The sequence below is a fragment of the Hyla sarda genome, chromosome 2, assembly GCF_029499605.1.
Source record: "Hyla sarda isolate aHylSar1 chromosome 2, aHylSar1.hap1, whole genome shotgun sequence".
NCBI classification, from domain to species: domain Eukaryota; kingdom Metazoa; phylum Chordata; class Amphibia; order Anura; family Hylidae; genus Hyla; species Hyla sarda.
In genome coordinates, this window is record NC_079190.1 from 398,815,144 (window position 1) to 398,840,123 (window position 24,980).

At 45.3% G+C, this 24,980-nt stretch overlaps 1 protein-coding gene and 1 non-coding gene across 2 annotated transcripts in view; one reads left to right on the forward strand and one right to left on the reverse strand.

Annotated features, from left to right (window-relative positions):
* The window catches only part of PPEF1 (protein phosphatase with EF-hand domain 1), a 96,278-nt gene extending 72,490 nt beyond the window's left edge, over positions 1–23,788 (reverse strand). The window contains exons 1-2 of the mRNA XM_056558764.1: positions 23,715–23,788; positions 3,947–3,981 (exon numbers count right to left, since the gene is read on the reverse strand). The gene's annotated coding sequence lies outside the window, so the exon portion shown is untranslated. The remainder of the gene's footprint in view (positions 1–3,946; positions 3,982–23,714) is intronic.
* Positions 23,789–24,262: 474 nt separating this feature from the next.
* Positions 24,263–24,335, forward strand: TRNAV-UAC (transfer RNA valine (anticodon UAC)). The gene has a single exon. It is a non-coding gene; the product is annotated as a tRNA-Val (tRNA).
* The last annotated feature ends 645 nt before the right edge of the window (positions 24,336–24,980 follow it).

The following is a 24,980-nucleotide window of genomic DNA, read 5'->3' on the forward strand; positions in this document are numbered from 1 at the left end:
GCTCCCGTGCTCTCCAGACCTGACCCTTCCAAACCCTTCCTATTGGAGGTTGATGCCTCCTCAGTGGGAGCTGGAGCTGTTCTTCTACAAAAAAATTCTTCCGGGCATGCTGTCACTTGTGGTTTTTTCTCTAGGACCTTCTCTCCAGCGGAGAGGAACTACTCCATCGGGGATCGAGAGCTTCTAGCCATTAAATTAGCACTTGAGGAATGGAGGCATCTGCTGGAGGGATCAAGATTTCCTGTTATTATCTACACCGACCACAAGAACCTCTCCTACCTCCAGTCTGCCCAACGGCTGAATCCTCGCCAGGCCCGGTGGTCTCTGTTCTTTGCCCGATTTAATTTTGAGATTCACTTTCGTCCTGCCGATAAGAACATTAGGGCCGATGCTCTCTCTCGTTCCTCGGATGCCTCAGAAGTTGATCTCCCTCCGCAACACATCATTCCACCTGACTGCCTGATCTCCACTTCTCCTGCCTCCATCAGGCAGACTCCTCCAGGAAAGACCTTTGTTTCTCCACGCCAACGCCTCGGAATCCTCAAATGGGGTCACTCCTCCCATCTCGCAGGTCATGCGGGCATCAAGAAATCTGTGCAACTCATCTCCCGCTTCTATTGGTGGCCGACTCTGGAGACGGATGTTGGGGACTTTGTGCGAGCCTGCACTATCTGTGCCCGGGATAAGACTCCTCGCCAGAAGCCCGCTGGTTTTCTTCATCCTCTGCCTGTCCCCGAACAGCCTTGGTCTCTGATTGGTATGGATTTTATTACTGATTTACCCCCTTCCCGTGGCAACACTGTTATTTGGGTGGTCGTTGATCGATTCTCCAAAATGGCACATTTCATCCCTCTTCCTGGTCTTCCTTCTGCGCCTCAGTTGGCTAAACAATTTTTTGTACACATTTTTCGTCTTCACGGGTTGCCTACGCAGATTGTCTCGGATAGAGGTGTCCAATTCGTGTCTAAATTCTGGAGGGCTCTCTGTAAACAACTCAAGATTAAATTAAATTTTTCCTCTGCATATCATCCCCAGTCCAATGGACAAGTAGAAAGAATTAACCAGATCTTGGGTGATTATTTGCGACATTTTGTTTCCTCCCGCCAGGATGACTGGGCAGATCTCCTTCCATGGGCCGAATTCTCGTATAACTTCAGGGTCTCTGAATCTTCCTCCAAATCCCCATTTTTCGTGGTGTACGGCCGTCACCCTCTTCCCCCCCTCCCTACCCCCTTGCCCTCTGGTCTGCCCGCTGTGGATGAAATTTCTCGTGACCTTTCCATTATATGGAGAGAGACCCAAAATTCTCTCTTACAGGCTTCTTCACGCATGAAGAGGTTCGCGGATAAGAAAAGAAGAGCTCCCCCCGTTTTTTCCCCTGGAGACAAGGTATGGCTCTCCGCTAAATATGTCCGCTTCCGTGTCCCTAGCTACAAGTTGGGACCACGCTATCTTGGTCCTTTCAAAATTTTGTGTCAAATTAATCCTGTCTCTTATAAACTTCTTCTTCCTCCTTCTCTTCGTATCCCTAATGCCTTTCACGTCTCTCTTCTCAAACCACTCATCCTCAACCGTTTTTCTCCCAAATCTGTTCCTCCCACTCCTGTTTCCGGCTCCTCGGACGTCTTCTCGGTCAAGGAAATCTTAGCTGCCAAAAAGGTCAGAGGAAAAAATTTTTTTTTAGTGGACTGGGAGGGTTGTGGTCCTGAAGAGAGATCCTGGGAACCTGAGGACAACATCCTAGACAAAAGTCTGCTCCTCAGGTTCTCAGGCTCTAAGAAGAGGGGGAGACCCAAGGGGGGGGGTACTGTTACGCCGAGCGCTCCGGGTCCCCGCTCCTCCCCGGAGCGCTCGCTTCTCTCTCTCCGCTGCAGCGCTCCGGTCACGTCCTCTGACCCGGGGCGCTGCGATCCCGCTGCCAGCCGGGATGCGATTCGCGATGCGGGTAGCGCCCGCTCGCGATGCGCACCCCGGCTCCCCTACCTGACTCGCTCCCCGTCTGTTCTGTCCCGGCGCGCGCGGCCCCGCTCCCTAGGGCGCGCGCGCGCCGGGTCTCTGCGATTTAAAGGGCCACTGCGCCGCTGATTGGCGCAGTGGTTCCAATTAGGGTAATCACCTGTGCACTTCCCTATATTACCTCACTTCCCTTGCACTCCCTTGCCGGATCTTGTTGCCTTAGTGCCAGTGAAAGCGTTCCTTGTGTGTTCCTTGCCTGTGTTTCCAGACCTTCTGCCGTTGCCCCTGACTACGATCCTTGCTGCCTGCCCCGACCTTCTGCTACGTCCGACCTTGCTTCTGCCTACTCCCTTGTACCGCGCCTATCTTCAGCAGCCAGAGAGGTGAGCCGTTGCTAGTGGATACGACCTGGTCACTACCGCCGCAGCAAGACCATCCCGCTTTGCGGCGGGCTCTGGTGAAAACCAGTAGTGGCTTAGAACCGGTCCACTAGCACGGTCCACGCCAATCCCTCTCTGGCACAGAGGATCCACTACCTGCCAGCCGGCATCGTGACAACTAGACTCTGGACTGACTAGCTAGCTCCTCCCAGGGTTTATATGAAGGAGACTTTGGAGGGGTCCTATAGGTCACCCACAAGTCATCTGGTCACTGACACCTTCCCTGGTTACAAGACATGGTAACAAGATTTAAAGGTATATACATTATACAGACAATGCAATAGACAATTAACGATATACTGATTGTCACAAGTAGCGCTGCAGCCAGGCACACTGGCTGCGAGGGAGTTCCGGCCCCGTCTTCCCGTGCTGCTTCTGCTACCATTTGCATCGCGGGATGCACCCGCATGCGTACGCCGGGCTCTCACTCTCCTCTCCGCATCTCTGTCCCCTCCACTGTTCCCTGCTGTCGGCACGTGTGCCCCGCCTCCTAGTGCACGCGCGCCTGCTTCCTCAGATTTAAAGGGCCATTGCACCATTGATTGGTGCTTGGCTGGTCCTGTGGCTATTTAACCCCACACTTCCTTCCTGTCCTTGCCGGATCTTTGTGCTCACTAGCCCTAGAAAAAGTGTTTCAGTTGTGTGTTGTCTAACAGTGTTCCTGACCTCTTGCTCTGTGACCAGACCTTGCTCCTGTGCCGCCTGCCCTCTGACCTCCTAGCTTCGTTCCTGACCACGCTCCTGTGTTGCCTGCCCTGACCTCTTGCCTGTCCATACTATGAGCATGCCTCATCTTATCTGTACCACATAACACCTCAGCAGGCTGTGTGGACGAGTCGTATCAGGGGTAGCAACCTGGGTGCCACCTGCCACAGCAAGTCCATCCCGCCTTGTGGTGGGCTCTGATGAAAACCAGCAGCACCTTAGACTCCGCTCCCTGGTACGGCCCACACCATCATCCACACAGATTCAGCGGATTCACTACTCCACTGCCATTCAATTTATAAAACACAGCTTATGGGGGACTCAGGGGACATTGCAATAGAGTCCGCCAGACAGGACAGAAAGGGTACAGGGGTGCAACTCCTGTACTGGGCCACCACAAACTACCCCTCTTAACAACAGCCGTCCTCGGCGCCCAGTCCTGGAGGGCGGATGAATATAAAGTGGACACTGAGGCCATGAAATGATAACAGAGACAGTTCCTGGGGCATTGCACCAATGTCCTCCACAGGGCTGATGAACTGGGGAAGAGTCCATGTGGCATTACAATCAACGTCCTTACATGATTAATTCTTTTGAGGGTTTTGAAAACTGAGATAAATGGAGCAAACATATGTTTGAGATCATTAGGTTTTGCAACTGCTTTTGTGGTCTACAGTTCGGATTGGGCTGCCTGAGGCTCTCTACCCTGATGCCTGTGGGGGCCTGAGGCTTTAGCTACTTCTCGTCATAACATTCGACTAGCAGTTATTCATTTTTTCTGACAACACATGAGAATGTTATATATATATATACACAATAGCTCTGTCACTTTATGTGCTACTTACTCCTTTCTGCAGAACTCTCTGGCCACAAGAGTACCCTGTGCACAATGGACAGGAAACAATAGACATTAGACATTAAATGACTATTATGGACTGGATACATTGACTAGTTAGCTACAGTCCTGACTAAACATGTGGCATTTGACTGTTAGATACACAAGATATACTATGTACATTACTGACTATCTGTACATGAAATTTAGTTATTCAAGAATGAGACTAACTTTTATTCACATAGGTACTTTTACTTTCTATACCTAGCATACATGGCGATGAGGTGGCTAAGGTATGCTCCTCCTTACAGGGTCAGGACACCTCTTGTACAAATGCCATGGGTAAAAGAAAAAAATAAAAGACATTTTTTGTAAACATTCTACAGTGGGGCAAAAAAGTATTTTTAGTCAGCCACCAATTGTTCAGGTTCTCCCACTTGAAAAGATGAGCGAGGCCTGTCATTTTCATTATAGGTATAATGAGAGACAGAATGAGAAAAAAAAAATCTATAAAATCACATTGTCTGATTTTTAAAGAATTTATTTGCAAATTATGGTGGAAAATAAGTATTTGGTCAATAACAAAAGTTCACCTCAATACTTTGTTATATACCCTTTGTTGGCAATGACAGAGGTCAAACGTTTTCTGTAAGTCTTCACAAGGTTTTCACATACTGTTGCTGGTATTTTGACCCATTCCTCCATGCAGATCTCCTCTAGAGCAGTGATGTTTTGAGGCTGTTGCTGGGCAACACAGACTTTCAACTCCCTCCAAAGGTTTTCTATGGGGTTGAAATCTGGAGACTGGCTAGGCCACTCCAGGACCTTGAAGTGCTTCTTACGAAGCCACTCCTTCGTTGCCCGGGAAGTGTGTTTGGGATAATTGTCATGCTAAAAGACCCAGCCATGTTTCATCTGCAATGCCCTTGCTTATGGAAGGAGGTTTTCACTCAAAATCTCACGATACATGACCCCATTCATTCTTTCCTTTACATGGATCAGTCGTCCTGGTCCCTTTGTTGAAAAACAGCCCCAAAGCATGATGTTTCCACCCCCATGCTTCACAGTAGGTATGATATTCTTTGGATGCATTCTTTCTCCTGCAAACACGACGTATTGAGTTTTTACCAAAAAGTTCTACTTTAGTTTCATCTGACCATATGGCATTCTTCCAATCCTCTTCTGGATCATCCAAATGCTCTCTAGCAAACTTCAGACGGACCCGGACATGTACTGGCTTAAGCAGGGGGACATGTCTGGCACTGCATGATTTGAGTCCCTGGTGGCGTAGTGTGTTACTGATGGTAGCCTTTGTTACTTTGGTCCCAGCGTGAACATACCCTTAAGAAGAAGTTACAGGTCTGTGAAAGCAAGAAATCTTGCTTGTTTGTAGGTGACCAAATACTTATTTTCCACCATAATTCGCAAATAAATTCTTAAAAAATCTGTGATTTTATGGATTTTTTTTTGTAAGCCAGGCACATGAACTTACGAAAAATGGTTGCAAAAGAGTTCTTGGTTAGTCGACCAGGCACTTTTCTTAAATATTACATCATCCGGAAAAATAACAGTGGTACTTCCACATAACAATGTCAGTCTCCTGACTAAACAGTAGTCTGGGCTGGGAGTAGATGGAGGGGTAGAGAAAGTGGCCTCAGCCGGGGTACTCACTTCCAACTCTCCGTCCTGGATCCCCAGGTTTGGTGATGTGGGGACTGACTCATGGCGAAGCTCCTCGGGACAATGCAGGTGTTCCGCCGGCCGGAGTTGCTTGCCCCTCTCTGTCGTCCTTGGGCAGCGGGACTTGTAGATAGGCATCTTCAGCCCCAATGGAAATCTTCTGCAGCTAGTCCGCCAGCTCCTGGAACATCTGAGCCGATGCGCTATTTTTTTTATAGTGGACTTCGGGAAGATGGCCGCTGGCCAGAAGTACTCCCGCTCCCACAGCAACAAGGGGCGGATCTTTCATGTTCCACCGAGGACTCAGGATGCCAAAATGGTTTCCATGCCCAGGGGCGGGATGCTGACCAGCGCGGGACATTTTCGCGCGCTTCTCCTGCACATCTTTAACTCTTTCAGGTACAGCCAGCACATTGTTACACAACATGCTGGGGGAGAGAATCTTGGAAGGGGTGGCTGAGTATTTAAACTAGGTGAGTGGGGGGAGGATAATAAAGCAAAGAAAGCAGACAGTGGGATGGATAGGTTTGAGATGGGTCAGGACATAATGGTGGGTGGAGAGGAGTCCTGTGGGGGGAGGTTAAGGAGATCCATGGGTTACAAACCAGCCGTAAAAATAAATGTAGCCCGAAAAATTGTAATCCCAATAATTCAAAAAATTCCATTAGCCCCAATAACTCAATAACTACAATAAGCCCCATTAACTAAAAAAATACCATTAGCCCCAATAACTTAAATAACAACATTAGACCCAATAACGCAAAAAATCCCATTAGCCCCAATAACTTAAATAATAACGTTAGACCCAATAACTCAAAAAATCCCATTAGCCCCAATAACTTAAATAGTACAATTAGCCCTTATAACTCAAAAAATAACATTAACCCCAATAACTCTGAAAATCCCATTAGTGAGACTATATGTGTGAAACTTAATGGAAATGTAAAGTGTATGTTCACAAATGCCAGAAGCCTAGCAAATAAAATGGGGGAGCTTGAGGCCTTGATACTGGAGGAACATATTGATATAGTTGGGGTCACTGAGACATGGCTGGACTCCTCGCATGACTGGGCTGTTAATCTGCAGGGGTTTACATTGTTTCGCAAGGATTGAATGAACAGAAAAGGTGGTGGAGTCTGTCTGTATGTAAGAAGTGGTATGAAAGTCAGTGTGAACGATGCCATAGTGTGTGATGATTCTGAGGATGTGGAATCATTGTGGGTAGGATTACAAAAGGAGGGAAATATTGAAAAAATAGTATTTGGTGTAATCTACAGACCCCCTAATATCACTGAAGAGATAGAAGGTCAGCTGTATAAACAAATAGAGAGGGCCGCCTGGGCAGGTACAGTGGTAATAATGGGAGATTTTAACTATCCAGATATAGATTGTGGACGGGGGCTGGCTAAAACTACAAAGGGGAGAAAATTCCTAAATTTATTGCAGGATAATTTTATGGGCCAGTTTGCGGAGGACCCAACAAGAAGTGATGCCTTGTTGGATCTGATCATTTCCAACAACGCAGAGCTGGTTGGTAATGTAACTGTGAGGGAAAACCTTGGTAATAGCGACCACAATATAGTTACAGACGGGGAAGGCAAAAACATATAACTTTAAAAAGGCAAATTTCCCTGGGCTGAGAGCTGCACTACAGGACAGAGACTGGGGGAGGTGTTCTCAAATACTGATACAGAAGGTAAATGGGACATCTTTAAATCAACTCTAAATAACTATACAGCTAAATATATACCAAAGGGGAACAAATATAAACAATTAAAACTAAATCCTACATGGCTGACAAATGATGTTAAAAGAGCAAAAAACAACAAAAAAATAGCCTTCAAAAAATTAAAATCTGATGGGTCAGCTATAACATTTAAACAGTACAAGAAGCTTAATAAAATCTGTAAAAATTTTATAAAAACAGCAAAAATTCAAAATGAGAGACAGGTGGCCAAAGAAAGCAAAACTAATCCTAAATATTTTTTAAGATATATAAATACAAAAAAAACAAGGACAGAGCATGTAGGACCCCTAATAATGATAATGGGGAGGTTGTCACGGGCGATCAAGAGAAGGCGGAGCTACTGAATGGGTTCTTTAGTTCTGTATACACTATGGAAAAAGGAGCTGACATTGGCCAGGTCAGTGCTGGTAACACATCATGTAATGTACTGAACTGGCTTAATGTAGAAATGGTACAAGGTAAGTTAAGTAAAGTAAATGTAAGCAAATCTCCAGGGCCGGATGGACTACACCCAAGAGTTCTTAGAGAGGTAAGTTCAGTAATATCTGTACCCTTGTTCATGATATTTAGAGATTCTCTGGTGTCTGGTATTGTGCCAAGGGACTGGCACAAGGCTAATGTGGTACCAATCTTCAAGAAGGTCTCTAGGTCTTCGCCAGGCAATTATAGACCGGCAAGTCTAATGTGCATTGTGGGTAAATTGTTTGAAGGACTTATAAGGGATTACATACAGGAATACATAGGGGATAATAGTATTATAAGTGATAGCCAGCATGGGTTTACTAAGGATAGAAGTTGTCTAACCAATCTAATTTGCTTTTATGAAGAGGTGAGCAGAAGCCTTGACAGAGGAATGGCTGTGGATATAGTGTTTCTGGATTTTGCCAAAGTGTTTGATACTGTCCCTCAAAGACGTCTGACAGGTAAGTTAAGGCTTGGAAACTTTAGTTTGTAACTGGATTGAACACTGGCTCATGGATCGTACCCAGAGAGTGGTGGTCAATGATTCGTACTCTAATTGGTCCCCTGTTATTAGTGGTGTACCCCAAGGTTTAGTACTGGGCCCGCTGTTGTTTAATTTATTTATCAATGATATAGAGGATGACATTAACAGCTCTGTTTCTATCTTTGCAGATGACACCAAGCTTTGTAGCACAGCACAGTCTATAGAGGATGTGCATAAGTTACAAGATGACTTGGATAGACTAAGTGTCTGGGTATCCACTTGGCAAATGAGGTTCAATGTGGATAAATGTAAAGTTATGCATCTGGGTACTAATAACATGCATGCGTCGTATGTCTTAGGGGGGATTAAACTGGCAGAGTCACTGGTAGAGAAGGATCTGGGTGTACTTGTAGATCACAGACTACAGAATAGCATGCAATGTCAGGCTGCTGCTTCCAAGGCCGGCAGGATATTGTCATGTATAAAAAGAGGCATGGACTCAAGGGACAGGGACATAATACTCCCCCTTTATAAAGCATTAGTACGGCCTCACCTGGAATATGCTGTTCAGTTTTGGTCGCCTGTTCATAAAAGGGACACTGCGGAGTTGGAAATGGTGCAGAGACGCGCGACTAAACTAATATGGGGCATGGAACATCTTAGCTATGAGGAGCAATTAAAGGAGTTACAATTGTTTAGTCATGAGAAGAGACGTTTAAGGGGGGACATGAAAAACGTATATAAGTATATAAATGGCCCATACAAAAAATATGGAGAAAAACTGTTCCAGGTTAAACCCCCCCAAAGGACGAGGGGGCACTCCCTCCATCTGGAGAAGAAAAGGTTTAGTCTAAAGGGGCGACACGCCTTCTTTACCGTGAGGACTGTGAATTTATGGAACGGTCTACCTCAGGAACTGGTCACAGCAGGAACAATTAACAGCTTTAAAACAGGGTTAGATACATTCCTGGAACAAAATAACATTAATGCTTATGCAGAATTATAAAACTACATCCCTTCCCCTTATCCCCTTACACCCCTTCACTTCAATTCCCTGGTTGGACTTGATGGACGTATGTCTTTTTTCAACCATACTAACTATGTAACTATGTAACATAACATCGTCCCATATTTTACACATGGCAGGCACAATTCTTTTACTGTTCACAATGGCAGATAGCAGACTTTTCTTCCCCTCCCCCTTTAATTCACAAGCGCCTCGCAATAAACAGATTTCGCTGACAAAGTCCCGTACATTTTCTGGCGCAATTTCAGTTTTACTCTACAATACTAGACACAGTTCAGACTGGGGGGGTACTTTCTGCATAAGGCGCACACCCGTATCATGTTCGTGGATGCCAAAAGTTGTGGTGAGGGTGTGATGGAGTGCAGATGTTATTACCCTAGGGGAAGATGGCATTAACCCCTTGTGTTCATGACGCCAGGGTGGGGTTTTACCTCTACACTACTCAAAGGTATGGCCGCTGGATCCTGGGCTGGGCACGGGGAAAATAATGACTCTGACACCAAGTTATGGAACAACGGCAGCTTTACTGAGGCAGACAGAAGGAATAGTCTTCACAGCTCAGTTAGGCCAAAGGAAGTGACCAGTGACTTAAGAGACTTGCGGGCTCGCCGGGACTTGTAGTGGACTTGGATTAATTGCTGCAGACCCATGCTGAATCTGATCTTGACTGACTTGACTAGGACTGACTAGCTGACTAAACTTAACCCCTTGTGTAGCTTACCAGGTTTTGACATTCACCTGTGGGGCACTTGGTTAGTGGAAGCATGGCTACGTTGTAGGCCTTGGGTCTTCTCAGGACACCAGACACCCTCAGGTCTTGACTGTTCCTCAGCATGCATAGAACTGAACTCTAGACTGACTAGCTAGCTCCTCCCAGGGTTTATATAGGGGAGACTTTGGACGGGTCCTATAGGTCACCCACAAATCATCTAGTCACTGACGACTTCCCTGGTTACAAGACATGGTAACAAGATTTAAAGGTATAAACATTATACAGACAATGCAATAGATAACACAAGGTAAAATTAATACACAGCTTATACATTGAGTCCGCCAGACAGGACAGCAAGGGTACAGGAGTGCAACTCATGTACTGGGCCACCACATATATATTTAGATATTCACAGGGCTCAAGTCATGAAGGAACGCGTAAGAACGGAGTTCCTGCACTTTTTCCAGAACAGGAACACTGGGGGAAATTTATCAAAACCTGTCCAGAGCCAAAGTTGTCCAGTTGCCCATAGCAACCAATAAGATCGCTTCTTTCATTTCTAACAAGGCCTCTGCAAAATGGAAGAAGCGATCTGATTGGTTGCTATGGGCAACTGGACAACTTTTCCTTTGCACAGGTTTTGATAAATCTCCTCCACTGTTCCTATTAGCAGGAGTTCCTACACTTTTTTTCCCCAGGACTTGACCCCTGTGTATGTATATATATATATATATATATATATATATATATTGTGATAAGGTGGCAAGGAAAGGGTGTATTTCCTTTGCTCACCCTGAAGATTCTCTCACCTGCTTCTTAAGTAATGAGGCAGCAGGGAAGGGAGGTGTATATAAGATGGAGAGTCAGTCTAATCTGTGCTCTCCCTGGGAAACAGCATGTCGCTGTAGGGGGAGACACTCGGACCCTGTTGAGGAAGCACACAGCTGGAGCTGTGAGTGGTCCAAGAAGTGATGTGAACTGTGAGTAGCAGGTTTCAGGAGTCCCATGTTTAACTGGCTGAGGGTAGCTCACCAGATAGTAGTCAGGGCATGCTGATATGCGTAGTCAGTGAACAGACGGTCTAGGATTTTATTTTGTTCCTGTGTTATGTTTGTTTTTCCCCTGCAACCTGTCTAAATAAAGCTGGCAAGGTGCCAGACTTGCATGAATAACCTTTGTCTGCGGGTTTATTGAGAGAAAACGTGTCCCGTGGCAAGTGACCAGGACGGTCCCAGAGCTAATCCCTGAGACAGAATGTCATATTTTGGTGGAGGATGCGGGCACACGTTACTAAGGACAGCACATTGACAAGGGCAACCCATTGACAAGGGCAACCAACGAGCGAGTTGGAGAGGAGCTGTTGCTAGGAGCAACCCCCTGCAAGATTGCAAGTCGGAGGAGCCCAGCAGAGGAGTTCAAGCACAGTTTGGTGTCTGTGGAGGAGCGTTGCTTGGGGCAATGGATCGAGATTTTTGATTCTGGAAAAAGGACATCGGCAGGCCGTTGCTGGGGTAACTGACGTGGGCCACAACCGGTGGTCGTCAGGATGAAGCCGAGGTCCCGTGAGTTGTTGGTGGGCGAAATCCCACTGTGGGTGGACTTGGATTGTTGCCAGACTGTATCTCGGATTATGCCAGAAATAATTCTCTTTGTGAAGTCCCACCTGGAGCCCGGTAAGACTGTTCAAATTACCTTTGATACATGTTTTGGGGGCAGTAAGCTATATGACGGAGGTATGTGCGGACCTTACAGTTGAAATTGTACTGGGCAGAGACTTTCCGTATTTCTGGCAGCTGTGGGATGCCGAGGGTGCACCTGAGAGTTTGCACCCAAAGGTTCCGGAAGTATTGAGGACTGGGGTGTCTCTACTGGACTGTGTGAATGGTGCTGTATATTGTGAACCCATGCAGGCTGATAATGTTTTTCTTGAAACACTTATGTTAATGTGTTCTGATGTAAAGAGTACTGTTGCCACCTCTTGCAGGACAAAAGAAAACCTGTGTGAGCTGGAAATAGAAGGTAAAAAGATGATGGGTTTGTTAGATCCAAAATGTGTAATAAGTCTGGTAAAGACCAGTGGCAGAAAGCCAGACCCTGCTGTAATGTCTATACAAGCCGGTATTTGGAGTTATAAAACAGTTAGTGTGTGTATTTCTACTCCCTATGGTACCATAAGTCACAAGGTTGCAATAGAGCCTACCTTAGAGTATTAAGTAGTACTGGGGAAGGATTTTCCGTTTTTTCAGCAGTTGTGGGAAGATAGTCAAGTGACTAGAGAAGGAACACCTGATAGGCTCACAACACTTGGTTTTCACCACATAGCAGCGGACAGTAACTCAGCAGAGGATGAGGACGGGCAGTGTCAGCAGACCCTAGGTATATCTCAGGTGGGAGTGTGCCAGACCACTAGGGGAGCTGAAGAACAGTCCACGAGACAAGTTAAAGAAGTGACTGGAATAGAAGCTACGGAGATGGCTGCGGAAAAAACAAAACTCCGGAAGAGAGTACCAGTGGACCTGGGGGCTGCGCTTATGGTCACAGACAGAGTCGTAAGTGAAGGAGATGTGGCATCTGGACCAGAGAGGGGTTGTAACCAGGAAGGTTGAACCACTGGACCAGATATTGTTGCAGACCCAGGAGCCCTAGTCGTTTTTGCCAGGCCGTGGAGAGACTGTGACAAGACAAAAGAAAAGTCTGCCAAGGAGCCGAGAGACAGTTCAGAGGAACTGTTCGGGAATCACCCTGACTCACCAGGTGCCAAGAGCAATTGAAGTTGTTGCTAGGGGTAACAAACTTAACGCCAAAGGAATTGCCGGTCCGACGGGAGTGTTTAGCAAGAGTCTCCAGAGTTGCCAACGTGGTGGGAGAGGAAGAGTGCCAGGTGTTGATGGCACCTGTTGTTGTTGATGATAATAATAACGAGGCACAAGTAGCCGCAACCCCAAAAAAGGGGGAGACTTCATCTAGAGATGGAGAATTGCTGGGTCGAGTGTCTGACAGAGGACCAGAGGATGTCTCAAGGTCTAACAGCGAGAGTGAGGAGACCGCTGTCAGTAAAAGGTCTCGGAAAAGACGAGCTGGCCTTGGGAAAAAACTGGAGCAGATCCAGAATCTGGAAGAATCCCTGCAGATGGTTTCTGTGAAGTTGACAGAGAAAGAAAAAGAGGTACATTGCTTGACAGAGGAGAGGGAGAAATCGCTTGCTGGCTTTAACCAGCCTAGTGGTATTCCCGAGCATGACTCGGGGTTAATTTTCGCTGCTAGAAGCGGTAACCCCGAGTCACGCTCGGGGTAGAATTGCAGAGTTGCTGTGCGGGCTGCACAGTATATCGCAAAAGCAATCGAATCGCGATTTTTGCTTTTTGCGATATAGTGATGCAGCCCCCAGGAAAATATGTGATTATCTGCTCGGGTTGGCTCCTGTGGCGGGGGCCGGCCAGAGCAGGTAAAGACATATACTAAAAGTCAGTGTTTCCCTACCAGGGGGCCTCCAGATGTTGCAAAACTACAACTCTCAGCATGCCCGGACAGCCAAAGGCTGTCCGGGCATGCTGGGAGCCGTAGTTTCACAACAGCTGGAGGCCCCCTGGTAGAAAAACACTGAGCTAAGTGTAACAGTAAAAAGGAAGAAAATAAAAAAACCTTTTGCTTACCTAATCCCGGTCCCTGAAGATGCCGTTCCCCTCCGTGCGCTCTGGTCCCTGCTCTCTTCACTATTCATCTTACAGGACCTTTCCCTTTTCAGCCAATCACAGGCCGCAGTGGTGTAAAGCCTGTGATTGGCTGAAGGGGAAAGGGCTTGTTCTGCAGCAAATACACTAGGTTTGAAATCTGCCCGGCAAACCTAGTGTATGCTGCTGCAGGACAAGAAGGTGACAGAGGGGGGAATGTGACACAGGGGAGAATGTAACAGGGGGGGGGGGAATGTGACATAGGGGGGAATGTGACAGAGGGGGGAATGTGACAAGGGGGGGGGGATGTGACAGGGGGGAGGAATGTGACAAGGGGGGGATGTGACAGGGGGGGAGTGGAATGTAAAATGGAGGGGGGAGAATGTAACAAGGGGGGGAGAATGTAACAAGGGGGGGGGGAATGTGACAGGGGGGATGAATGTGACAGGGGGGGGAGAATGTAACAAGGGGGGAGAATGTGACAGGGGGGAGAATGTGACAAGGAGGGGGAGAATGTGACAAGGGGGGGGGGGGGGAATGTGACAGGGGGGGGAATGTGACAAGGAGGGGGAGAATGTGATATGGGGGGGGGGAATGTGACAAGGGAGGGGGAATGTGACGGGGGGAGATGTGGAATTTCAATGCAAAAAATTGTACCGCTTTTGGTACAAATTTCCAGACAGAATCATACCGCCAGGGAGGTTAAGAAAGAGCAAGAAGCGAGGCTTCAGCTGGAAAAAGTCACCACAGAAGTGAGTTCGTGGCTCTGCAGGATGAACTGTCCCGCTCCCAGGGTCTTGTGACCAGCAAGGAGAGGGAAGTGAAGAGTCTGGCCAAGCGGATGACATTCCAGGAAGAAGAAGTGAGTCTTCTACATGGTGCATATCAGGCTCTGCGGAGTGATCACAAGGCTAGGCTAGTAGCCATGGAAAAAATTGAAAAAGAGAAGAATGAAATGAAGATGGAAGATGACATGAAGATCTTAAAAGAGAGCCTGGAAGCGCAGAACGAAACGCGCAGAAGGTCCCACAAAGCTGCCTTGGTTTTGCTGGGAGTGCAACTCTACGAGCAGGTGGCTGTGCTGGCGGACAATGAACACTTGAGGAAACAATTGCTGTCTTCGGAAGATACTGTCAGGGACTTGACAGAGTTACTTGACAGTGAGAGGATGAAGTCTGCTAAGCTCCAGTGTAAGCAGCGAAAATGTGAGAAAAAGGAAGAGAGACCAGGAAGTTCGTAAAGAGAGCAGAGACCAAGCTATGGTGGAATTGGCTCAAGAAAGGCTTCTGGGGCAGAAGTTATGGGATACAGGGATGCTTTCTCTGAAGCCCGGTAAAAAGTCCTCTAATGCTAAGATTGAGGTGACGCCCTGTAAGAAGTCCCCTGAAGCTAGGACTGAGCTGAAACCTGGTGTGAAATCTCCTGAAGTGGAGACTAAGGAGAAGTCAGATGGGAAATTCTCTAAACCTAAGCAGACCAAAAATTCTGAAGGTAATGCTGAGGCAGAGAAATCCTCTGAAGCAGAAGCTAAACCAGAGTCAACCTCAAAAGCTATGAGTAAAGAGAATGGCACAACTGAAGCTACAGGTGAAGAGAAGAGTAAGCCTGAAGAAGCTGCAGAGAAGAGCCAAACAGTAGTAGAAGCTGATTCTACACAAGAATCTGAAGGAGCCAAAGACTCTGAAGCCAAACCTGAGGAAGCTGGTGCCCCTGAAGAGAAAGCTGGAAGGGATGAGGTGAAACCATGTGACAAATCCACTGAAGTCAAAACTGTGGTGAAACCAGGTGGGAAGTCCTCTAAAGTTGAAACTGAGATGGACCCGTGTCGGAGGTCCTCTGAAGCTACAGAGAACAAGACAGTGGTTGGTGAAGCCATTGAGGCCGAAAGATTCTCTTAAGCAAAGGCAGAGGTCCGGCAAGCCAGAAGAAGACAAAGGTTAGAAGCATCTGTCCTCTCGGTCCTTAATTTCAAGAACCCTGTCCACACCAGGGTGAAGAACCTGGTACTGGAGAGGTGTGACCGAAAGACTTGCAATTGGTGGCTGGTAAAAGTCCGGAAGAAAAAGTCAAGGACTTCAGAGACTGTGGGACGAAAGTTGTCCAAAAGAAAGGAAAGGCAGATGGTTTCTGCCTTTCAAATACATGTGCTCCTTCCCGGTGGTCTGAGCAAAGGGGGGGGGGGGGATATGTGATAAGGTGGCAAGGAAAGGGTGTATTTCCTTTGCGCACTCTGAGGATTCTCTCACCTGCTTCTTAAGTAATGAGGCAGCAGGGAAGGGAGGTGTATATGAGATGGAGAGTCAATCTAATCTGTGCTCTCCCTGGGAAACAGAATGTCGCTGTAGGGGGAGACACTCGGACCCTGTTGAGGGAGCACACAGCTGGAATCTGTGAGTGGTCCAAGAAGTGGTGTGAACTGTGAGTAACAGGTTGCAGGAGTCACATGTTTGACTGGCTGAGGGTAGCTCACCAGATAGTAGTCAGGGAATGCTGATATGTGTAGTCAGTGACCAGACGGTCTAGGATTGTATTTTGTTCCTGTGTTATGTTTGTTTTTCCCCTGCAACCTGTCTAAATAAAGCTGGCAACGTGCCAGACTTGCATGAATAACCTTTGTCTGCAGTTTATTGAGAGAAAACGTGTCCCGTGGCAAGTGACCAGGACGGTCCCAGAGCTAATACCTGAGAGGGAATGTGACAACATATATATATATATATATATATATATATATATATATATATATATAGAAATAATGAGTCAAGGGGAGCACCGTGCACCAGGATTCCAGATCCGCCCGGGTGCCAAGCTTCAGGAACCGACCAATTCCCAAGTGATATGTAGAATCAAGTAGAAGCGGCACACCAGTATACCAGTGAAAGCGTGGGTTTATTCACACATCTGTGCAGAAAAGCTACGTTTCGGCTCGACAATAGAGCCTTTCTCAAGCATATCAAACATTATACAAGCATGTGTATATATAGGCCCTTCAATTGGATACACATTGGGGAGAAGATGGCTAGAAGGGTGGAGGAGTGTTTAAACTAGGGACTTGGGGGGAGGGAACCTACAGCAAAGAGGGGGAAGATAGTGTAGATAGAGAGGTGGGAATTATAAATGTACCTGGGGGTGGAGCGGAGGGAGGGGTTAGAATAGTTAATAGGAATAAGCTTCATAGGAAAATAAAACTTACACCCTTGAATCCCATTAACCCCAATAACATAAAGGATGGAAATGTAAAGTGTATGTTCACAAATGCCAGAAGCCTAGCAAATAAAATGGGGGAGCTTGAGGCCTTGATACTGGAGGAACATATTGATATAGTTGGGGTCACTGAGACATGGCTGGACTCCTCGCATGACTGGGCTGTCAATCTGCAGGGGTTTACATTGTTTCGCAAGGATAGAATGAACAAAAAAGGTGGTGGAGTCTGTCTGTATGTAAGAAGTGGTATGAAAGTCAGTGTGAACGATGCCATAGTGTGTGATGATTCTGAGGATGTGGAATCACTGTGGGTAGAATTACAAAAGGAGGGAAATACTGAAAAAATAATATTTGGGGTAATCTACAGACCCCCTAATATCACTGAAGAGATAGAAGTTCAGCTTCATAAACAAATAGAGAGGGCCGTCCGGGCAGGTACAGTGGTAATAATGGGAGATTTTAACTATCCAGATATAGATTGGGGTCCGGGGTTGGCTAAAACTACAAAGGGGCGACAATTCCTACATTTATTGCAGGATAATTTCATGGGCCAGTTTGTGGAGGACCCAACAAGAAGTGATGCCTTGTTGGATCTGATCATTTCCAACAACGCAGAGCTGGTTGGTAATGTAACTGTGCGGGAAAACCTTGGGAATAGCGACCACAATATAGTTACTTTTGACTTAAAATGTAGAAAACAAAGACAGGCGGGGAAGGCAAAAACATATAACTTTAAAAAGGCAAATTTCCCTGGGCTGAGATCTGCACTACAGGACATAGACTGGGGGGAGGTGTTCTCAAATACTGATACAGAAGGTAAATGGGACATCTTTAAATCAACTCTAAATAACTATACAGCTAAATATATACCAAAGGGGAACAAATATAAACGATTAAAACTAAATCCTACATGGCTGACACATGATGTTAAAAGAGCAATAAACAACAAAAAAATAGCCTTCAAAAAATACAAATCTGATGGGTCAGCTATAACATTTAAACAGTACAAGGAGCTTAATAGAATCTGTAAAAATGTAATAAAAACAGCAAAAATTCAAAATGAGAGACAGGTGGCCAAAGAAAGCAAAACTAATCCTAAATATTTTTTTTAGACATATAAATGCAAAAAAACCAAGGACAGAGCATGTAGGACCCCTTAATAATGATAATGGGGAGGTTGTCACAGGCGATCAAGAGAAGGCGGAGCTACTGAATGGGTTCTTTAGTTCTGTATACACTATGGAAGAAGGAGCTGACATTGGCCAGGTCAGTGCTGGTAACACATCATGTAATGTACTGAACTGGCTTAATGTAGAGATGGTACAAGGTAAGTTAAGTGATATAAATGTAAGCAAATCCCCAGGGCCGGATGGACTACACCCAAGAGTTCTTAGAGAGGTAAGTTCAGTAATATCTGTACCCCTGTTCATGATATTTAGAGATTCTCTGGTGTCTGGTATTGTGCCAAGGGACTGGCGCAAGGCGAATGTGGTGCCAATCTTCAAAAAGGGCTCTAGGTCTTCCCCAGGAAACTATAGACCGGTAAGTTTAACGTGCATTGTGGGTAAATTGTTTGAAGGACTTATAAGGGATTACATACAGGAATACATAGGGGATAATTGTATTATAAGTGATAGCCAGCATGGGTTTACTAAGGATAGAAGTTGTCAAACCAATCTAATTTGCTTTTATGAAGAGGTGAGTAGAAGCCTTGACAGAGGAATGGCTGTGGATATAGTGTTTCTGGATTTTGCTAAAGCATTTGATACTGTCCCTCATAGACGTCTGACAGGTAAGTTAAGGTCTTTGGGTTTGGAAATTTTAGTTTGTAACTGGATTGAACACTGGCTCATGGATCGTACCCAGAGAGTGGTGGTCAATGATTCGTACTCTGATTGGTCCCCGGTTATTAGTGGTGTACCCCAAGGTTCTGTACTGGGCCCGCTGTTGTTTAATTTATTTATTAATGATATAGAGGATGGTATTAACAGCTCTGTTTCTATCTTTGCAGATGACACCAAGCTTTGTAGCACAGTACAGTCTATAGAGGATGTGCATAAGTTACAAGATGACTTGGATAGACTAAGTGTCTGGGCATCCACTTGGCAAATGAGGTTCAATGTGGATAAATGTAAAGTTATGCATCTGGGTACTAATAACCTGCATGCATCGTATGTCTTAGGGGGGATTAAACTGGCAGAGTCACTGGTAGAGAAGGATCTGGGTGTACTTGTAGATCACAGACTACAGAATAGCATGCAATGTCAGGCTGCTGCTTCCAAAGCCGGCAGGATATTGTCATGTATCAAAAGAGGCATGGACTCAAGGGACAGGGACATAATACTCCCCCTTTATAAATCATTGGTACGGCCTTACCTGGAATATGCTGTTCAGTTTTGGGCACCTGTCCATAAAAGGGACACTGCGGAGTTGGAAAGGGTGCAGAGACGCGCGACTAAACTAATATGGGGAATGGAACATCTTAGCTATGAGGAGCGATTAAAGGAGTTACAATTGTTTAGTCTTGAGAAGAGACGTTTAAGGGGGGATATGATAAACGTATATAAGTATATTAATGGCCCATACAAAAAATATGGAGAAAAACTGTTCCAGGTTAAACCCCCCCAAAGGACGAGGGGGCACTCCCTCCGTCTGGAGAAGAAAAAGTTTAGTCTCAAAGGGCGACACGCCTTCTTTACCATGAGAACTGTGAACTTATGGAACAGTCTACCTCAGGAACTGGTCACAGCAGGAACAATTAACAGCTTTAAAACAGGATTAGATACATTCCTGGAACAAAATAAGATTAATGCTTATGAAGAAATATAAAATCTCATCCCTTCCCCAATATCGCGCCAATAGTTTTGCGCCACACCCCTAACCCCTTAATTCCCTGGTTGAACTTGATGGACATATGTCTTTTTTCGACCGTACTAACTATGTAACTATGTAACTATGAGGGGGGTGTGCCCAAACCAAAATCAAAACAAACTAGAAAAGTACTCCAATAGACCATCATCGGTCTCATATACATGTGTTATAAATACAGCGGTATACAATCATATATAGTGCTTACATATTATTCATATAATACAGTGATTCAATAGTGTACCGTGCAAATAAATTCTAATAAATTCATCTGAGGTCCGGTTCAAGAGGCGGCGTTCACCTGTTGACAGCAGCGTGGATGTCCAATCGGGGTCAACTTCCGTTGAGAGCAGGGTGTTTGTACACAAACCCAGTACGCAGGTGCCGATTCGTTACTTCCGGTCGTCGCCGGAAGTCGTCACCAGTTGCCGGGTAAGGTGTCCATATCTCCACAGCGCATGTGCCAATATTCTGTGCGCACGCGCACAACAATTACAGTACGGGCGCCATGTTGAGTACTGGCAAGTTTAAGGGCAAGGTAAAGTACTGAGGATGACCATACTAGCCTATAATTAAGGGCAAGAATCATTTTTAAATAAGTGTATCATATATTCAGCTCATAAAGTATAGCACCCTACATTGTATATGGTTTGCGGCCATGGCTCATTTTGCAGGGGTCTGTCCTATGGACAGAAGCCAGTGGTGTCGGCAGCCTAATCTGACCAATTACATATCAGGTCTAAAGCCTGTTCTCAAGGAACCATCTCCGTGTTCTGGTCCCACAACTAGGACTCCTTCACTATGTGGTTCCATATATAGTTCGGCAGAGCTGCCCACTGGGACATGCATAACCCCCATTATGCGCTCCCTAATACAATGTGATTAAATAAATAAATATCTCAAGCCCTTTTCTAAACTAGGTCATCCCCAATACTATGTCCAAGATCCCATAAAGCTGCAATCAAAAAGTGGTGTGGGATGTTTGACTTCCTAAATTACCCTATATATTCAGCAGAATCCTTGTGGTGGTCACAGGTGTAACGCCAGCTCGTCTCCGGACCCAGATGGTGAGTATCTAGAAACATAGAGAGGCATAGTGTAAGTGACAAATATAAAAAAATCGTAAAAAAGTTACAGCACCATTACTACGGAGTAGCTGACAAAACCTATAAAAATAGGGGAACATCGCTGGCTCTGCAATTTCAAAGTTCCTAAAGAATCACGGAGACGCAGAAATGCCTAATTAAAGGCACGAACAGGAAAATCTATATTAAGGCCGTTTGGATGTAATGAATTTAATTTATCAATCCACATCACCTCTTTTTGTTTAAGAATTCTTTGTCTATTCCCTCCTCTTTTGGGCATGGGGACATGTTCAATAATAGTGAATCTAAGTTGATTCACATTGTGACCAAATTCTAGGAAGTGTCTTGGGATGGGTAGTTCCGTTTTTTTAGTCCTGATGGAAGATTTGTGATTGTTGAGTCTAGTCTTGCATGAATTGCTGGTTTCCCCTACATAGATTAAATTGCAGGGGCAAATAATCACATAAATCACATAATCTGTCTTACATGTAACATGATGCCTAATGTTGTATTTGTATTTAGTTTGAGGATGGGTGAAACAATCACCCTTGATCATCAGACTACAGTTTTCACAACTGAGACAGGGATAACATCCAGGTCTCAGTTGTGTGGCCAAATCGTGTTTGACTGGAAAAATGTCTGATTTCACAACCTTGTCTCTCAAACTGACTGATCGTCTATATGAGAGCAAAGGAGGAGTCTGAAGTTCTGGTACATTTGTATACGAGTGTGATATCACTGACCAATGTTTGTGAATAATCTGTGCCACCTCTTTGCTATATCCATTGTAAGTGGAGATGAAGGGTATCCTATTTTGGTGTTTAATCCTGGGTGTTGTCTGTAGTAGTGTGGACCTATTTAATCCTCTTGCTTTTTCTTGTTGTTCCCTAATAAGTTTTTTAGGGTACCCTCTAGACATGAACTTATCTTCCATGTCACCTAATCTTTGTTCAAGCTGTATTGGGTCATCCACTATCCTTTTGACTCTTAAAAACTGACTGTATGGCAAGGAGCGGACCACAGGTTGCAGGAGTCACATGTTTGACTGGCTGAGGGTAGCTCACCAGATAGTAGTCAGGGAATGCTGATATGTGTAGTCAGTGACCAGACGGTCTAGGATTGTATTTTGTTCCTGTGTTATGTTTGTTTTTCCCCTGCAACCTGTCTAAATAAAGCTGGCAACGTGCCAGACTTGCATGAATAACCTTTGTCTGCAGTTTATTGAGAGAAAACGTGTCCCGTGGCAAGTGACCAGGACGGTCCCAGAGCTAATACCTGAGAGGGAATGTGACAACATATATATATATATATATATTTCGTGGGATAGTAGATGCTTTGGGGTTTGTGCCCATGATTATTAAAGACCCTAGCAATGGCCGCACCATACCGCCACACAATCGGATCACATGTCCTTGTAGAATTTTATGTCCCAGTAGGATTACGTGTCCCAGTAGGATTACATTTCCTAATTTTCCTGTAGAACTACATGATTCATTAGGATCCTATATTCACAGTAGGATCACATATCCTTGTAGGACCTCATGTCCCATAAGGATTGAATATCCTTGTAGGATTGCATGTCCCAGTAGGAACTCATGTCCCAGTAGCATTGCAGGTCCTTGTAGGATTGCATGTCCCAGTAGGATCACAGCTCTTTGTAGGATCGCGATTGCATGTCCTAGTAGGATCACATGTCCCTGTAGTATCACATGCCCCTGTAGGATCGTATTTCTTTGTCAGGGGTCAAGTTCAGGAACTCGTTTCCCATGGGTTCCTGCAGGACCTGAGCCCTGGTCCTTGTATTGTATTGTAAAAACTTCATGGGTGGCTGTATTCTTCCAATCCTTTGGGCTGGTATACATTTATCCATTTACTGCTTAATTTGTGGTTTAAGTAACTAGCTTATATATCCATCTACAGACATATATTTAGTAGCTGGCCGGCATTTCACATTAGTTTGCACTTTTTTTATAATCTGATTTCTGACATTCTCTCTCTTTTTTTTTTTAATAGCGCAGATTGGTGCCATTTTACTTATATTCTATTATTACTATCATTATTCACGTGATAAAAATGTATCTTTACTATATTTATTGTATCTTATTGGCTTTTGCACAATGATTGTATGTATAAGATTTTTGGAATACTGCTATATTGATATGCGCTTGACCGCTAGACATGTGATATCCTACAGCAGTGGTCTCCAAACTGTGGACCTCCAGCTGTTGCAAAACTACAACACCCAGCATGCCCGGACAGCCAACGGCTGTCCGGGCATGCTGGGAGTTGTAGTTTTGCAACAGCTGGAGCTTCACTGTCCTAAAGGGTAAGCAATAGTGTCCTCAGTGTTGCCCATAGCAACCACTTAGATCACTCATTTTTCAAAGGTCTTTTCAAAAATGAAAGAAGCGATCTGATTGGTTGCTATGGGCAACTCAGCAAAGTGTCCTCTGAACAGGTTTTGATAAATCTCCCCCTTTGACCTGGTATTAGGCATTTTTTTAAATCATGTTTTAGTCTATAATATATGGGGGAGCATTATGAAAAAACTGCAGAGGAAAAGTTATCCAGTTGCCCATAGCAACCAATCAGATCGCTTCTTTCATTTTCCTGAGGCTTTTATTTTTTATTTTTTTTAGGAAATGAAAGAAGCGATCTGATTGGTTGCTATGGACAACTGGATAACTTTTCCTCCGCACAGGCTTTGCGAACTCCCCCCATTGTCTGAAGCAATTCACATGTTGCTGTTTAGACAGCAACTTACGCAAAATAACCCAGATTTTTCAAAGGATTCGCTAAACTAACAGCAAAAAAAGGTGGCCAAGCCAGATTTACACATACAGCGAAGTATCAAATCGTGTACAAGCCTTGCTTTCCTGTGTCGTCACAATTACACATAATACAGCCGCCACAGCGCGGCAACCGCAGCTGCATGACGTCACAAGCCCCTCCTACTGGATACAGTCTAACCGGCTGCCGTCCTGTGTGTTAGGTCCCCACAGTGTTCTCTCACAGTCTGTGTGCGCCATCTAGTGGTAGAATAGGTGATGTGCTCCCGGGCAGCTCGTTGTGGGGGAGGGCTGTTATTAGACGTATCTTATAAATGATTATATCCTGCGGCTTTAGGGTAAATACATCAGAATGGGAAGTATACAGGATCTATAATATTTACCTATAGGGATATATAATCACTTATTACTCAGCTGATTCTAACATCCGGTTACTCTATTTAGGCTATAGCCGTTTTATCCTATATTATAACCTTATTACATTATGTTATTGTTTATCGTACTGTATTTTGATTCCCTTTTGACCTGTTAGAAAACGCATGGCCTGGAATCCGAGTGTACTGCCCTTTTATAGGGAAATCTGCAGCAATTCTATACAGAGGTTCCATAGTGTAGTGGTTATCACGTCTGCTTTACACGCAGAAGGTCCTGGGTTCGAGCCCCAGTGGAACCAAGTTTTATTTTTCCTTCATATTTTAATTTTGTAATCATTATTGTCGTCTGTATTGTATTTTGTGCCATCTACATGCCCATTTTTTATGGTTATATGTTCCTACATAAAGTAACAAAGTTCCAACAACATTTTCTTTGTAGAATTGCTTAACATATGTTGAAACGTAGTTTTTTTGGTCTATCGTTTTGAGCACAGATTAGCAAATATCACTGAGCAGGGGGGCCAGATGGGCAATAAAAAGTGGGGCCAAATGGGCAATAAAACTGACAGGGGAAGGGGCAAATAGGGCAAACAATAGAAGTATGTATCATTTCAAATCATAAGACATTTTCAGCAGAATTATGTAAAACATACACCGAGCCCTTTTAACCCCTTAAAGGGGTACTCCGGCCCTGAGACATCTTATCCCCTATCCAAAGGATAGGGGATAAGATGTCCCACCGCGGGGGTCCCGCCGCTGGGGACCCCGCAATCTTGTATTCGCCACCCACCTGTTTGAGCTGCACGCCCCCTCCCATAGACTTGCATAGCGGGGGCCGGGGGGTGACGTTACACAGGGACAGAGTCGTGATGTCACGATACTCCGGCCCTGTGGTCGCCACCCGGCTGTTTCCGAGTTGGCACCGCGGCATGCAGCTGAAACAG